Below are 14335 nucleotides of genomic sequence, written 5' to 3'. Positions count from 1 at the left end.
AACTTTTGTGGGGTAAGGGAATGTGGCATGACACCTTCCCTTGTCTTGATCTGAAATTCTGCCTTAAAAAAAATGAATGGTTGAAGGTGTGCCAAGATTTGCTTATTTGGTTGAAAAAAACTCAAAGTCTCTTGGTCAAAACAGAAAATTTCTTTTCAGCTCCAGAGTTCCTGATATGACAGCAGGAAGAAAAATTCCCAAGCTAAAGCCTAATACAAATGCACCGGTCTGTTCTTTGGTGTTTGCTTATGGATAATACCTGTTACTGCTGCTAGACATTACACAAGCATGTGAAAAGGCTTATTTAGAAACCAGGAGGCAGAAATCCATCATCCCAGGCACCAGTAAGTTAACTAATTTAAAATATAAACCAGCAAGTTAACTAATTTAAAATATAAACCTTAGCACAGAGGCAAATTCCTAAGAGCTTCCCCCAGGAAATGGAATTATTTAGTGACATATGGAAGTCTAATGCCTCCAAATCAGACTCACCACTAGGCAGTCAACAAAGCCAGTGCCTAGAATACAGCAGGGGTTTTGGAGTGCCTACAAAATTCCAGCAAATCTGCTCCAGCTTTTCTGGCACTGTTAGCACACCTGGATTTTCCATTACCTCCAGCCACAGCTTGAATCACCACATCATCCATTCTACCACCAAGCACTGCTCTGTTTATAAATGCTTCTGGAAGATAATCTGCATAATGTGGATTCAGAACTTTTATATTAGAGAAAAGACCCAAGGAGTAAAGCAACATATGTTTCCTCTGAACAGGTAAACGGAAAAATCTTTTTATCATCCTTTAGCTATGTAACATTTCCTTTGGTACCATTTCCAAAAATCCATGCACAAGGACAATCTCAATGCCGTCCAAGCATATGTGGGTTTTTCAAACTCAAGGTTTGTGTTCCTTAACAAAATGAAAGCCCTGCAAAAAACATTTTCATTTTCTTTTATGCTTTCTTTTTAAAGATATTTTAAAAATGCTTCATGCCTCTATCTCCCCAAAAGCATCAGTGTGCTTCATTTACAAGATAAACTGATTTTATCTTACAGTATCCTCTTTGTGTGCAATGGCCATTGAATGAGCCCACGAGATGCATGCTATAGTATGCATTACACAATATATATTCTGCAAAATGAGAGCTGAACACATGACTTCAAGTCCAGGTAAGCAGGCTTTTCAAAACTCAGGACAGTTACCCATCTGAGATGAAAAACTGGTAGCTCCTGAGAGCTGTGGAATTCAGGAGACATTTGCCATGGTGAGGCAATTATTTTATTTACCCAGATAGGTCTACAAAGTACAAAATACATTCCCACGAGGCTGCATATATTGCAAATGTTCCAAGCAGTTCTCCTTTCATTACCAGCTCACTAGAGAGACATTATTCCTATCTGAGAAGAAACTAACCTAAAATCATGCATGCCAATGCCTTCATAACATCAGAAGAGGAAAGCAGATGCAAAACTCATAACAGATTTCCACAAATGACACTTTCTAATCAATGCCATATTAAAGTACTGATTTGATGATAAATAATTTGTGTCCAAACTTTGAGAAAATTATTTAAAATATCCTAAGTTCCCTCTGGCTTGGCACCACAAAGCTCCAGCAGTGGCTTTAAAAGATCCAGGTAATACTGAAGAACATGGAAAGTTTACATAACACTCCTTCCTCAAAATACGCTCCCCACCCCCAAAAATAAAGAGGGTTGGAAAAGTATCTTTGGATATGATAATCTTACTTGATTATTATGCTTTAATGTATGAATTGAAAACTAAAGATACCTACTGGATATGTTTATGAAATAAAAATAGACCAGTTTGCTCAGGGCTCCATCCAGCCTGGCCTTGAATTCCTTTGCTTATGTGAATATTTTTGCAAAGGAATAAGCTATAAGGCAGCAAAAAACTACGCTAAAATGAATCATGTGAACAATAAACAGGGAAGCACTGTAATGCCAGAACAGGTGGACAGAAATTCAGTGCAACTCATTCTTTGTAATAGAATATAAAGTGCATTAACTTTCCTAGGTTCCATTTTCAAGAATGCTTATTAATAATGCATCATTTAATTTAAGAGTGCTTTTTAGTAAGAAAAGAAAGGTTAGTGATTACAGATTTAGTGCTCCTAGATTGTGCATGTAAGGAAAATGCTGAAATACCATGTACAGCAAAGTGCTGCAGCTATTAATATAATCTCTGAAGGGTTACAGATTCTGTCTTTTAAGCAAAAATATCAGTGGCATTTGGAACTGTTTGTTTAAAACTGCAGACTGACAGAATGGGGACATAAAAACATACACCGAAAGAGAATAGATGCAGTGAAGTTATACACCTCTACTTGCTATATTGATTTTTAAAATATATTCCTTGGTGGGCATACTTTTCTCTGTTTTCACAAATTAGTTTTCTGTGAAGTGCCTGCTGTGATACAAAGAATGATAATTGGATTTATTTTTAGCATGAAAAAATATGCTCGTAAATGTCTCTTCACACTGTGATGGTCTTTTTCTGGTAAATTGTAGAGCTATCTGCCAGTTGTCAAAAGTACTTTAAAGTCTTGAAAAATTAAAGTCATGGACCCAAGACAGTTTAAGAAAGTTTCACATTTCCAAATTTCACTCAGTGTGCCACAAGCTGAGAACATCCTGCTAGTCAACCAGCAGGGAAAATATGGTCATATAAATAAATAAATAAATAAATGTCTGCTCTTGCACAGGGGAATGGCTCAATACCTGCTATTTACTAAGGTTACCACTGTTCACCTCTCTTAGCTAGTTCTTGAAACATGAAGTATGCAAAGCCACAGAGATGGATTGTATTATCACAGCATTCCCTTTCTCCCTACATCCAAGAGCTTGTGGAGGTGTGAGGGTGGTGTAACCTGTGAATTAGACCATGTCAAGCTATGAGCACTCTAAAACCAGCAGAAATAGAAAGCCAAATTTCTCATTAACCCAATTATTTGACATTTCCTGTTTTCTCTCAGTTTACTCAGAATTGCTGAAAGCAATTCTTCTACTCACAAACAACAAGCATGTTGTAATTTCTATTTAACCTTCAGGAAGGATAACCTATGAAATTTTAAAGACAGAACTGAACTAAGGGTCTGCCTTATTGCCAGCAAACCTTAATCAAATGCAGATTGTGCAAACGTGAAAGATGCAAATGTGAGCCTGCAGCTTGAGGCCATGTTTCCTTTCTCCTGATGATTTTCCTTGTGGTTTCACTGGACAGCCACATCCTGCACTGGCATTGACACTACAGCTGATAGTGCCTGCAATCTTTTAGGAAAGGTTTCAGGTGCATTTTGCATTCATTTTCAGCTTTTTTTTTTAATTTTTGGGGAGTTTGCCTTTTCCCTCTAAGAGCAATATCTCAAAATGAAGCTCAGAAAATCCCTTACCATAGGACAGGTCTTTGAGGGTTATCAGGGAAGCTGAAAGAACACAAAGTTGAGAAAAAGATGAGAAAAAAAAAGTTGAGAAAAATGCTGTAACACCATCTGACTCCAGTAAACACAAGTAAAAGACCAATTGCAATTGTTATAAAGACCAAAGGAAGAAGGGATTTACAATAAAGTGGTACAGAACCACTTAAAATAAATATTTGAAATTTTTGATTTACCAATGAAAGGCACAAGCACAGACTCGAAGCCACAAGCCTAGTAGAAAGACTCATAGAATTATCACTACTCTTGCCTTTGGAGACATCCATTATTGTTTCAAGAAATCCTAGTTGATAACAATAAAAATAAGAACATCTCCAGCTGTCAGGTAGCCTCTTTATTAAAGATCCTAGATTAAGGGGAAGCTGGAATGCAACAGAAATATCTATCAAACAGCAATTGATTCCACCTAGGCATATATCACTCCATTTTTTTGGCTGCTGCAGATGCTTGACAGTAAATGCATCTTGATCCCAGCTACACAGTGTGTTGTACAAAGTAATATCTCCCAGATTAATTGGCTTAATGTACTTGTTTACTGCAGTCTTCATCTATAAAACAGGGCATCCAGATGAAATGTAATGGACTGTGAGATGCAAAAAGTCACGTTGGATAAATCTAATGCTTTTTTCTGCTTCTGAGCTAGAAAAAGAGGCACTGTCTAATCAGCACTGTTTGCAGGGCTTATGTAACAATAGTTTGACATATTTCAGACTACTGGAAAAGTTACAGTTGTTAAAGGTAAGGTATAAACTAACAATAAATACTACAAGTTCAGAAGTCTAAATGAATATTAGACCCTTTCAAACAGGCAGTGCAGATGCTGGCAGGATTGTCATGACCTGAAAGTAGGAAAACCTGTATATAGCTCATCATCACTCTCTTTCCCTTTTGAATTGTCTCTTAAAACACCTTCTCTTGGGCATATTTCTTTTATTTTTGTCATCTCATCTATTTTCTTCCTGATTTCCTCTGACTAGTCCTTAGCAGCCACTGGGGTATTTATCTAAGAGAATGTAATTTTTTGCTTCTGTCCTCACATCACCCCACCTGGAGAATGTCTCTCAGGCACAGGATTTGTTTCTGCACATTCATAAAAGCGAGATAGACTTGATAAGGATCTGCAGTGATGTAGATAAGGTGTTCATCCTGTGCCTCAATAATTTATTTAAAACTACAGCCATATTTCTTTTATCCCAGTGGACTTTATATACATATTCTATAAATATACATATTCTTTAAACCTCTACTCTAATTTGCTTATGCTCAATCATCACATCTGAAACAAGGATGTAATTATGAAAAGTTAGCATTTGGATTTCCAAAAACCCAAGCAAAAAACTACTAACTGAAGAAAAAGTACCTTAATTGAGTAATACTTTTTTGAAGTCACAAGCAGTACAAATGTTTTTCCGGAATTTCTGTGAGACTGTTTAAAAATTCATCAAAGCACTTCCACACAAAGTTGGGCTTTGAAATATATAATCAAACTCAGTGTAAGTACAGACTTCCCTGCTCATTTTGAGCTTGATTGCCTAAGGAAGCACAGAAAACATGACCATCCTCTATGCCAGTCTATGCTCCCTCCTCCAGCCCTTACATTTCCAAAACTGTTGACCAGTTTCCTTCAAAGACACAAAAGCATTAAAAAGGCTCAAAAATAAGAGTATTTCCTCAAGTTGAAAAAATGTTTCTAGTTATAGAACAGAGATTAATGCTGTAGACTGAATCACATCCTGCGATGTAAATACCTTTTAGCTCCAGCTGTCTGTACCTGAAGTATCTATGCCTCTTCATGTTTGTTCTGTTGGATAATTAATTGAAACCTTAAATATGTACAGAACAAAGCAATCCACTTTATGCATGGCAAAAATAACCCTTCATGAAAAGGGTACCAAAACCAAATTAAATACTGAAGGACAAAAAACCCAGTCCTGTTTCCACAAATCAATACAGTGAAAAACTTTCCACATTGCAGATGAGCTCTCGTAAACTATGCAGCTCAGCAACCACATATTAGATTTTCTGTGCAGGAATATACCAAAGCAAACACTTGAAGGCAAGTGCAGCTACCTTGGATATTGGAAAAACAAGTTTCTTTAGCAGGACAGGAGGAAAGGTATATTTTAAATTGCAATTGACAGTTCCTTTACTCTGACGGTGCTCTCAAAGTCTGAGAAATTTTGAGAGATTTTGAACATCATCTACCTAGTTTTTATTGAGAAGAAAGACTACTGAATAATCTTTTAGAGCCCTTTATCTTTTTCCTTTTTCCATAGGTCTGATGAAAACTCAACAACAGGAATAACCTGTGGTTCAAATTGAAAGCTACCAGAGAGGATTCTCCACTGTAATAAAGGGGAAGAACTGAAGAGGTTGATACTCTCATTGTCCAACATTTAGCACAGCTGTAATGCTTAACAGCCTGATGCAATTAATCACATCCACATTTTCAGAATCAAGTTCCTGACTGTGTTCAGAGGTGCTTGGGTTTCACCTTTAATATTCACTCCCTGCTAATTCTAAAAACAATTCTTTAACCTGCAAAAACTTACAAATCAGCTTTCAGCCGGAAATTGCACAGGTTGGATTTCTGTATAATTCATGTTCCACTGCAGTTGGATTCTCACAGAAGCTCCCTGAAACTATTTACCAGGAGATGGTTTGTCTTGGAACTGGCAGCTGCCTTTGCTGGGACACAGGTGAAGCAATGAAGATGAAAGGTAAATGAAAGATGTACAGAGGAAGTACTCCTTTGGTTCTGATTTTCTTCCTTGAATTCCATGCTTTCAGGGACCAAATATTAAGGAAAAAAAAAAACAAAAAAAAGAAAAAAAAACAAAAAAAAAAAAAAACCCAAACAAAAAAAAAAAAACCCAAAAAACCCAGAGAACCCCAAACAACCACCAATTTCTTGATAAAACCTGTCTACCTTTACCAACTTCTATTTCAAGTTGCTCCAGAGCTGTGTCCACTGACACCACAAGCCTGCACAGACTGGAACTCGTGGCCAGGGTGACATTGCTGCATGACAGAGCTCTCCTAACCAACCAGAGATTTCCACAGCATGCTGGTTAGGGAGGAAGGCACTGCCAATCAGTTCTGAAAAGTTTCTCCAGACATAGCATTGCTGACAAGAACATGGGGAAATATTTTCACCCTCAGGAACTTGCCTGTGACCGTCAGCTGATAAAAAGACTTTGTGAGAATCACTAAAGCAACATGTACTCCATGTGGCAATCTGTCCCCTCGTGTTGTACTGAAATAAAACAAGCACTCAGTAGGTTTTCACAGAACATATTATATTTTATCATTTTTTTAAAATCTGTTAAGCTTAGATTCTTTAGCAACAAGCTTATGCAACTTCTCTGACAACAAGCTTTGTTAAGTTTTAAGAGTACACTTCCATGTCCAAGGTCTTGAAGTGAAAATAAAACGATGCAGTACTTTTTGTCACCTCCTCCTGACAATTCTTTGCTTTAACTTGGCAGAACAGCCCCAGCAAACTGTGATTGCTGGTGTACAAAATGAGAGCATTTGTTCCATGAACAAAGGGAAAACAGAGTCCTGCAAGCTCCCTACACTGCTGAGCTGTTCTCTGGGTACTACCCAGAAAAAAAGTAACAGGACATTTCAAGAGCATCTCAAATGAATAGTTTTTATTTGAAACAATGTCACCTATTTCTGTCAGAAGGAGTCATTTAGAGCTTTCACAGCCTGCCTCAGGGTACTCCAGTTCTGAAGACCCTACCCAGGCAAACCAGGATTCTGTTTCAATAAGGACTTTATCATTCACCCTGAAGCACTGGGTCCCACTGCTGCAGTCCCTGGATATGGTTATTCCATGAAAAATACATTCTGCTGCACTAGGCTGTCTTACTGCCTCCTGTGAGTGAAGCTGCAGGTCTAGGCCATTTGTATTTTGCCCTGCCCTACTTCAAAAGATTTCAATCAGAACTTGAATAGTGCCTTCTGATACAGACATGGAAAAATGCCTAAAGCTACCTGGATTAAATTTGGCACAAAACAGCCCTCTGAAAGTATTATTTAACTACTTTTAGCCTACAGCAAGGGCTTTACAGCCAAGCTATAAACTCCTTAATAATAAGATGCCTAATAAAAGTGCTGACAGACCATTCAAAGCTTCAGCAGCGCTCATTAAAATGCACTAGAAGAGAACATTCTCAGGATGACGGATTCTCAGTGCCCAGGAACACCCAATACCTTAACAAATACCCACATTTCTCAGCATGTGTACCACAGACTCACTCCTCTCTGGACAGCTTGGAATTACATTACTTGCTGGAAAATAATGACTTTGGCACTGAATATTAATGACCTGTTTAACAACTAACATAAAATCGTATCCTACCTTTCTGGAAAGTACATGCAACTTTAACCAATATTTCCATAAAAATTAATATCAAAGGAATATTTTTATTGAAGGATTTCATAATGGATTGCTTTGCTTCAGGGCTTTATTTTTTCAGGGCTGTATGTCCAAACTCTTCTTTTTATTCACAAATCTGTTTAATTTTGAAAATAGGTCCACATGCTACAGGATTTACCTTTAATCATACAAGCTATTCCTCTGAAACATCAGGAAAGGACATAAATACTGTTTGCTCTTCTAAAAGTCACGTGTTCAAGCATTTAGGATACACAAAAGTATTTTGGTACTTGCTCCCATGAACAGCAAAATAGCATCCAGACTTGGATTAGTAGTCTGTAAACACAAGGGCTGGGAGGATTTTTAGTTCCTATGGAGGGAACTCCCAAGAAGCAGCAAAACAGAAACCTCACAGATGTTGATGAGATTTTTATGAAATTATTATGAAATTACAAATTCACAGCGGAATTTATGCTTTTGCTTATTGTTATCTCCTCCTCAGAGCAGGGATAACTTCAACAATAAATTAAGGATAACATGAAGGACAAGTCAGCTTGCTTATTACAGTCTTGTCTCATTAAATTTTGGGTTAGACTAGAGATCCCTTCCAACCCCAACTATTCTGTGATTCTGTGAATTTTGAGTGTCTCAAGGAAGGAGGTCCTATCATTTTCCCAGAAGACACAGAGGTGCTCTTACTCCTCTTGGAAGTATCTTTGTCATACATGTAATCACTAAATCTTTACTGAGCTCTAGGGTAAGGGCTCCATCCTCCTGGTTCCAGTGACTCTGAGCAGTTGGTATGAATCACAGTTAATAAAATGTCAAATTAATGCTGAAGCAAGAAATCCCAACCTAATTCCAGGAATGACCTGCCACTGGAGCCATGCTTAATCTTTTCATACTCTTGTTAGTCCATGCAGAGCAGGACAGAAAGAAAGTCTCACTGACTCTTTCAGTCAAAACCTCCCCCAGGCAATGATTACCTTAAAACACAAATGGAATTTTGACACAAAGCTTTATTGGCAGGACACTGGGCAGCAGAATGCTTCAATGCAATAATATGAAAGGTGCAAAGAACAAAAAAGAATAATGGCTAGAGAGCACACATAATACTTGACTACTTAAATCTCAATAAAAGTAAATGAATTATTTAATTCAAATGTATAAAACCAAATATATGTCTTGTTATAAATCTTTTCTGTTTTAAAAATTAAAAAGGCTTCACTTTTTTCTAATTGTCTATAGAGCATCTGTTTTCCAGCACAAAAACATGACTTTTCATAGCACTTATTGATCTCTACAGAGCCTCTAATGGGACTGGCAATCACAGAACCACAAAATTTTCAACATCATAATGCAGCCACAGGCAATATTTCTGCTTTTACAAGGCACTCGAGCCTGAAGTACCAGGTTATTTGAAACATCATTTCTTCGTGGGAAATAACTGTAACACACAAGGATCCAAGTTGTTGACAACTCTTTTTTTCATTTTATAACTGAGTGACATGTACAACACGTTCCTTTTAACCAAACAAGTTTTCTTTGTTGCTCAGGAATGGCTTCTGGAAGCCTGGAGCCAGCAGTGCCCAATGCTCCTGCTGCCACAGAAAGTTCAGAAAGTTCTCCATACATGAACTACTCCTCTTTTATGGTGACCCACCCATTCAAGCTCTTATTTAGCTAGACAGTGTATCAGCTGAGAAAAACTAGACAGCAATTACTGAAAATTTAAAAATGCTATTAATAGAGGTGCTACAGAATAGTCAGAGAAATTACACCCTCATTCCATCTCATGAAAGACTTCAGGAATGGAGGGGTGTAAGAACACATCTTCAGCCACAATTGTGGGTCTTCTCACCGTACACATTTCTTCTCATAATCTTAAACTCTTGGATGTTTCTAAGACACAGAGATATCTTTGCCAGTGTGTCCAGAACAGTATTTTATACCCTTTCTCTGCTTTGTGAGAGAGCTCATGCATTCTCTTCTATTTCTGACTATTACAATTTTCTTCGTTAGAAACCAGAGTTTTTCCTATAAAAAAAATCAGATACTTAAGAATTTATCCCCTTATTACCCTATCCATTACCTCATTACGGAATTTAGTTCCTTTTAATGTTTTTTCTAAAAAACTTCCCACTTCATTCTCAGAAATCCTTCACCAGGAAAAAATATGAGACTTCAGATGGACTGTCTGCTTTTTGCAGCCTGAGATCTCAACCACAAGAGATTCAACGTTCAGCAGACTCAGATTTGTGCTACAGCTGTCAATTGTTCTCTGGTCCAAGCCATCCATTCAGGTTTTACTTGCAGCCAGAATCACTGATTCAAGGTCAGAAATCTTTCTGTCACAGCTGAAAAATATTACAGCTGCAGCTGATCAAAGCTAGAGAACCAGAAGTTTCTTAAACCCTATGAGAAAATGGCAGATAAAGGAAAAAAACTTTAGGCTGTTCATGCATTCCATAAATAAAGTTCATTAAAATCTCCCACAACAAGGGATCATCTCTGGTTTTCACATTAATGAAAGCCTAAAAATTCAATTAAAAATATATTTGCAACTGCAATTTAACCACCTTTTTCTTTCGTCATGAATTCCTGATTCTTAACACATTTTGATGCCACAGGACCACCTCTTTTGTTATAAAAGGAAACAACAAGAAAACCCAAGTTCATGGCATACAGTGAATCCCAAGAAACTGCAATTTTCCCCTCATCTGCACACTTTACCATGTGGCAAGGCCACAAAAAACAACTGCTTGATTTATCAGACAGATTTCAAATCAGGGGAAAAAAAAACCAACCTAAAAGAAACAACCCAAAAAACTCTGCCTCAAATCAATTTCCAGTTGATGCAGTGCTGTTCTATCTGACCCAGTGTTTCAGAGCATCAGATAATAAACCAAAGTCACTGCACAAAATCTCTTTAATAGCCTAGTAAAAAAAGAGTTGTAAATTAGGATGCCTTAGGGATAGATAAAAGTACAGCACAGAAAAGAAAAGCAGAGGAGTATGACAAGCTGATCAGGTTTGCTTTAAGTTTTCCAAGACTGGACAGGCCCTCACTTTTACAGAGGTTAGGTTAAAGTCAGAGAAGAAAACACTACAGAAACTTTGATAAGACCTGTCAAACTCTAAGGATGCATTGTCTAGAAAACTAACAAAATCAGATATTAAGTATTAAAACATAAAGCGCTTTTGTGAATCTAATCTCTGCTATCTTGAGAGCCCCCTCCAGGACACTTGTTCCAGAGCTGTCACCATTTCAGGGCATCCAGAGACAAATGTCCATTATGAGACTCAGTCAGACACTAACCCTTTTTATGAAGTGGCACGGACATGTGAGAACACTGAAATTTTCCTGTTGCAGTCACACAACAGCTCATGGTCCCACAGGGGCAGGTGTTTGTTACAAGCTCACCTTGACACTGAGATGTCTCCTCCACGATTGTTCTGCTGCCAAACACACACAGTTCCTGTTTGATTATGCAAAAATGTCTGTTCCAAGATAATACCCCCTGCTCCAGCCGCCAGAACACGCCATCTAGCTCAGCTGCAAGGTACTTTGTATTTCAAATATCCTGTTTGGGGACAGCAAAAGTAAAGCAGCAAGATGGTAGGATTACCATGCCAACACACTGTCCTATTTAGATTCACCAAAAATTTACCTCAGAATTTCTTAGCATTGCTTTGTTGATCCACATACAATATGCTGAAGAATTACTGAATGGTGGATTTCTGCTGCACTTTCAGATTGAAACCACCCCTCTTGAAAGACCTTCCTATTATTCTACTCCTGAAATAACAAAGCATTAATCCAGCTGAAATGAAAATCTCCCTTCAAATCCTAGGGTCTATCTACAGGTATAGTTTTAATATACAGAAGATTAAAAATGCAGGAACACAAGTATATCCCTGTTGGGATGTTCCACTGGTATTTTATTAGGTGAAAGATATTGGAAAGAACACCCTTGCCTATTCTCTCAGTGTCTTTGTGTGGACTTGTTGGCCACGGATTTGAATCTGCCTCCACATCTTCCTTTGGCAATAAATCTCAGAATTCCAAGTGCTTTCTCCTAAGCTTTAAACCAAACTCCTAACAGTTTCATCAATCCACTGCAGCTGAAACACTGCAGGATAGGGAAATAACTCTGTATTCATTCTACCCATGACCTTCATGATTTTGTGAACACTGATCATATCAACTTTCAGCCTTATTATCTCCTAGCTGCCTTTTTCCCCAGCCTTGTCTCTTCCTTATAAAGTGACTGCTCTGTTTCCATTAATCATTTTGACTCCTGTACACAAATACATTGTGAAAATCATCCTCCACACAGACAGACATAAATAATGCATGAATTTCCTCAATACCTCTTGATCAAAACTCAACTTTGGTGCTTGGTAAAAACGGAGATGAATTCTGCTGAATCTAGCCCCCATCCTGTGACAGGATTTTATCATTGATTTGCCAGATAAGGCATAACAAGGAGTATGACAGGATCATGCCACAGGTCAGGAGAACCCTGGAAATTCTAAGTGTGATACAGACCTTTGTCACTGTTGTCAGCAGGAAAAATTTAAAAGTATCTCATGACAAATGCCACCTGGCTCTTCCCTTTCCCACCAGACATTTGTTTGGGTAATTCCCCAGATAAATCACCACCAAACCAAGTAATTCTTATAGAAATAAAAGATATGCTTGTGTGAGCAAAGACAGTTTTGTAGGGGAGCTACACGTGCACAGACTTCATTGTTTAATCAAGTGTTTCCCACTCTTTTTCTACTACTTTTCTGAGATTTCCCTCATTCAATGTCCTGAAGGAATCCAAAAGGGCAGTGGACACTTCTCAGAAGTACCTTTTACTGAGAATAATTTCTAAACAGAAGCGAGGTTTACTGCAGTTCAAAGCATTTGCAAAATTAGAGTCTGGCTCCAGGAGTATTGATGCAAAATAACCCCAACAGGTGCACAGGAGCTGTAAGGAAAGATGGACATCTCTGGAAGGTTTTGGTATTGGAATTTACAAGATTGCAATTTCCCTGCGCTTTAAATAACAAAAGCTTTAGGCCTACTTCAAGTGCAGCACTGCATTATGTGATACAGTGTCCCTATACACTTTCTCCAGACTTCAAGAGTGGGATGTTGCCCCCATCATCACTATTTTACTGAAAAAAAGGAAAAAATTGGAGTTTCTTGTCTTACAGAATTTAAATCACAGCAGAACATCTTGCCTTTCTTTTTTTTCCTTGATATATGTAATTTTCTAACAGTTTTACATAACATAAATCTGAAGAGTAGCTCTGGCTCACTTCAAAATAAATAAGGTATCATTTGAACTGCCAAAAAGAAAATGCAAAACATTACTTTCTTTCAAGCCTGTAAATTGGATTTTCTTAACAGTAGAGCTGCATGTTGGTTTGAGTCACAAATATCTTTGCAAAAATATATAGACACACAGAATTTTGGAGTTTAGATTCAGATGAATATACCACTAATGATGGTGCTTAGACAGGGGATCACAGCACTCATGTTTCTGAGAATGTCTCCTCAGAAACAGAAGCAGAGCACACACAATTATGTTATGTTCACCACCCTGCAAACATTGTCTCCATTTTGTAAGAAGCAGTCACTGAAAGTTAAAATTATGACACATGAAAGAAGAAAAATTTTTGTGAAATAAGAAACGTCAACTAGAAACATGTAGAATGTCAACTGAAGCAATTATTTCCATTTTGCTTGCATTTCAGATTACCTGTTTGTACATTCTTGCTTACCAAAACACCACCAACTCAATCAGCAAAAGGAATGGAGCTACTTATAACTGGGAAAAGGTGCCATTCTCATGTACTTTGGAAGTGTTCTTGCACAAATTCTGCTTGCAGCAACCAGTTTCCTGCAAAACCTCCTTGCCAAAAGATCAAACTGCATAGTTTCACTCAAACAAAATCCCTGTGAGAATTCTGCTTGATTAAGGACAGATTAAAGGCAGATTAACACCCAAAGACTAATTTTTTTTCAAAACACACAGATAATTTAGAAACCCTTTTCCCATCAGTTTTAATCAATGATCTGCTTTGAAAACTTCAGTCCAACTGTTTATTGGATTAAAACAGAAGAGCCAGCTCCTGAGGTAATTCATAAGTGCATCAACAGATTTAAACAATGCCAAGTAGATAAGGAACTGGCATCAAGGGACAGGGCTTTCAAGAGTGTTTATTCTTGTTCTTCCTTGGATCTGATCACAACGTTTCCATTTATTTTAACAAAGAAGAGTTCAGACAACATCTACTGTGCTTCTCTACTATTAACTGATTTATAATGGCTATCTATCCCTTGTAGGATACATCTTCTAACTTGTCATTCCAATCCACCCCTCTCCTTGCTTTACAGCATCTTACAGGCTCCCAGACCAAATCTGTGTCATGATTTAGAACTCCTAACAGCAGAGCAGGATGAATCCCTAGCCAGTTATTGCCTCAATCAGAGCTG

General features: G+C 37.7%; 1 long non-coding RNA gene across 1 annotated transcript in view; it reads right to left on the bottom strand.

Moving 5' to 3' along the window:
• Positions 1 to 8843: 8843 nt before the first annotated feature.
• The window catches only part of LOC132074923 (uncharacterized), a 33619-nt gene continuing 28127 nt past the window's right edge, over positions 8844 to 14335 (bottom strand). The window contains exons 2-3 of the long non-coding RNA XR_009418673.1: positions 11267 to 11426; positions 8844 to 10257 (exon numbers count right to left, since the gene is read on the bottom strand). This is a non-coding gene — a long non-coding RNA (uncharacterized LOC132074923). The remainder of the gene's footprint in view (positions 10258 to 11266; positions 11427 to 14335) is intronic.

The sequence above is a fragment of the Ammospiza nelsoni genome, chromosome 6 (assembly GCF_027579445.1).
Source record: "Ammospiza nelsoni isolate bAmmNel1 chromosome 6, bAmmNel1.pri, whole genome shotgun sequence".
Lineage (NCBI taxonomy): Eukaryota > Metazoa > Chordata > Aves > Passeriformes > Passerellidae > Ammospiza > Ammospiza nelsoni.
The sequence above is the reverse complement of the archived record's forward strand: the minus strand, read 5'-3'. Positions and strand labels throughout refer to the sequence as shown.